This window comes from Suncus etruscus, chromosome 7, assembly GCF_024139225.1.
Source record: "Suncus etruscus isolate mSunEtr1 chromosome 7, mSunEtr1.pri.cur, whole genome shotgun sequence".
Classification (NCBI taxonomy): Eukaryota; Metazoa; Chordata; class Mammalia; order Eulipotyphla; family Soricidae; genus Suncus; species Suncus etruscus.
The window spans coordinates 95767375-95770494 of record NC_064854.1 but is presented as its reverse complement, the minus strand read 5'-3'; the positions used below and the strand labels follow the sequence as shown (position 1 = coordinate 95770494).

At 40.3% G+C, this 3120-nt stretch overlaps 1 non-coding gene across 1 annotated transcript; it reads right to left on the bottom strand.

Annotated features, from left to right (window-relative positions):
• Positions 1-295: 295 nt before the first annotated feature.
• LOC126014582 (small nucleolar RNA SNORA73 family) lies at positions 296-479 on the bottom strand. Its single transcript, XR_007497604.1, has one exon. It is a non-coding gene; the product is annotated as a small nucleolar RNA SNORA73 family (small nucleolar RNA).
• Positions 480-3120: the final 2641 nt, after the last annotated feature.

Sequence of the window (3120 nt, the reverse complement as noted above, 5' to 3'; positions counted from 1 at the left end):
GCAAGACTATAATTATTTAGTGACAAGAAGAAATGAGGTGTATTCAGCCATGAAGAGACATGAGAAAGCATAACTGAAAGAGCTAAGTTAAAAACCCATCTTATATATGTCTTAAGATACATATCATAAGATGAACTAGATGACAGACTGGAAAGAGAAAAGTGTAACCACAGTAAGATCAGTGATTGGAAGGGATTAGGAGGAATGATGGATGGATATGGGAGTGCAGAGAATCTGTAAGGCAGTGAAACACTTCTATAGGATAGTTCAGTGGCAGATATAAATCATTTTTATATATTGTTTCCTGCATGGTTTGTCTCCTCAGTCACAGTACAGATGACTGAAAAGTTGTAGGAATATGCAGGCACAGACTCAAGATTCAGCTTGATCTCCAATGATATGGAAAGAGACTACATCAAGGCTCCTCTGTGCCACCTGTACAGTGCCTGAGGAATGACCTTCCAGGATATCCACATTGAAAGATATAAATCAGGGGCCGGGCGGTGGCGCTCGAGGTAAGGTGCCTGCCTTACCTGCGCTAGCCTAGGAGACGGACCGCGGTCCGATCCCCCGGCGTCCCATATGGTCCCCCAAGCCAGGAGCGACTTCTGAGCGCATAGCCAGGAGTAACCCCTGAGCGTCACCGGGTGTGGCCCAAAAACAAAAAAAAAAAAAAAAAAAAAAAAAAAAAAGAAAGATATAAATCATTATTACATCATGTCATCCAAATCTAGAGGATGAACCCTACTATAAATTATGACCAGTTAAAAACAATGTCTCACCTGAGTATTTCTGGCACTGCAGGACCTGAGCAATAAACTTCTTATCCTCAGACCTTTGCAGTAAATTTAGAGTCTGCCTGGTTGGTTGAGAATCACAGTTATGGTACTGAACAATCTGAGCATCATTTGGGAGTCCCCTATCAAAATATCAAACAGTTTTTCCACTATAAGAAGTATGAATGTAAGATTGTAATAATAGGAAAGGTGAGGGCTGAAAGGGTTGACTGGGAAGTAGGAATAAGCAAGTACATAGGAATTTAAAGTATTTTCTGGACTGGAAATGTAGCACAGGAGATGAGGCAATTGCCTTTGTTCAATCCCAGCACTATTTAGAGTCTCTTGAACACTGTCAGGACTAATCCCTGAGCATAGAACCAGGAGTAGCCCTGAGCACAGACAGAAGTGACTCCAAGTATATTCTTTTTAGTTAAAAATAAATAAAATGTTCTGGGACAGCACTGGTACAGAGGTAGGGCATTTGCCCTATCAACCTGGATTTGATTCCCAGCATTCCATATGCTAAAATGGATTCCTGAATGCAGAGGGTGGAACAACCCCTGAGCACTGCTGAGTGTGACCCCAAAACTAAAAGTAAATAAATAAATAAATTTTTGTATTACATTTCTTTTTTTTTTGTATTTCATTTCTTTAAAAAAATTTTTTTATCAAATTACCATGAGATACAGAGTAAAAATGTTGTTGAAGATTGAGTTTCAGTCAATCATCAACACTCATTTCTTCACTAATGTTCAACTTTCCCAGTTTCCCTTCCTTTCACCCCCATTAATTTGCCTTTATGACATACTTTTCTTCTCTCTGTCTCTCTGCCTGTCTCTATCTGTCTGTCTCTCTCTCTCTCTCCCTTTTTTACTTTAGGCACCATGACTTGCTAAACTTGCTGAATGAGTATCATGCATATAATTTACCTCCTTTCGTCACCCAGTTTTTGTCTAGAGTGATAATTTACAACTATTATTGTCACAGTGGTTCCTTATCTGTCCTGACTGCACGCCCTTGCAAGCTGCCAATCCAGGTTCGATCCCAAGCTTCCCATATGGTCATTCCTCCAAGCTCACCAGGAGTAATTTTTGAGTGCAGAGCCAGAGTAACCCCTCAGCACCACCAGGTGTGTTCCTAAAAACAACAACAAAATAAAAACACACACACATCTATATCATATTTGGTGGGAGCACTCTCCCAGTGCCGCTCAGATCTATACAAATGATTCTAAAAAAGGAACCCCTGGCCTCTCATGTGCCAAGATGTGCTCTAACCCTTGGAGCTAACTCTCTACCCGTATGTCTCTACTCTTTATAGTTTTCAACTTCAAATTTTAAGTCATTTAAGTCCAATAACAATATTTTAGTAAAATAAATTAGATCGGGGCCAGAGAGATAGTATGGAGGTAGAGACGGTGGTTCAAATCCTGGCATCCCATATGGTCCCCCGAGCCTGCCAGGAGGGATTTCTGAGCGTAGAGCAAGGAAAGGGGAAATTCATGCAATCACATGTCAAAGCATTTGAAGTAAAATTAGGCCTCCTCATCAAACAAGTAAAGGAGGAAAACTTCTGCCATCTCCCCACAATTCAAAATCTGTTAGCGGAAAAATCATTGGTTGCATTCTCAAACAAAGCATGTGTGGGTTCACTGGAAATATTGCAAAAGGAGTTCCAAATTAGATTTAAAGAGCTTCATCTCCACGAACAGGACATACAGCTTTTCCGTAACCCATTTTCTATTGACATTGAAAATGTGGATACAATTTACTAAATGGAACTGGCTGAACTGCAGAATTGTGACTCTCTGAAAGACAAATTCAAGTCAAGCTGCCTTCTTAATTTTTATGCATCTCTCCCTGCCATGGCATGCAGCATAGACACCTTCATTCTAGGGGAAGCACACCTCCAGATGTATCTACTATGATTTTCCTGGAGCAGTGAGCTGTTATTCCCTCAAAAAATATTTTGGCTAGCAGGCCCATTGGTGGAATTAATCATAAACCCTGCGTGGATCACTGTCTATATTTCTGTTATATTGAACATGGCGGTGACATTATATATCTCTTTTCTTATCATTTGGCTTTGTCTCCCTTGCAAAACTACAGGCCAAAATTTGACCTCAGTCAATGTGCAGTCAGAGAAATTTTAGTACCAAAAGCTGCTAAAGTTCCCCACTGGCTAAGTTTATTTGCAACTCAAAAACAGTCCAGCCAGCTACCTGCAACCTATTTTTCTGTTTTCAGCTTTTAGGTAGTAAACAAACGGCTTCTATCTTTCTTGCATTTTACTATTCCTTCCGGCTGCAAAAATTGTAGCAGAACAAGTTTCTCATTCTTCG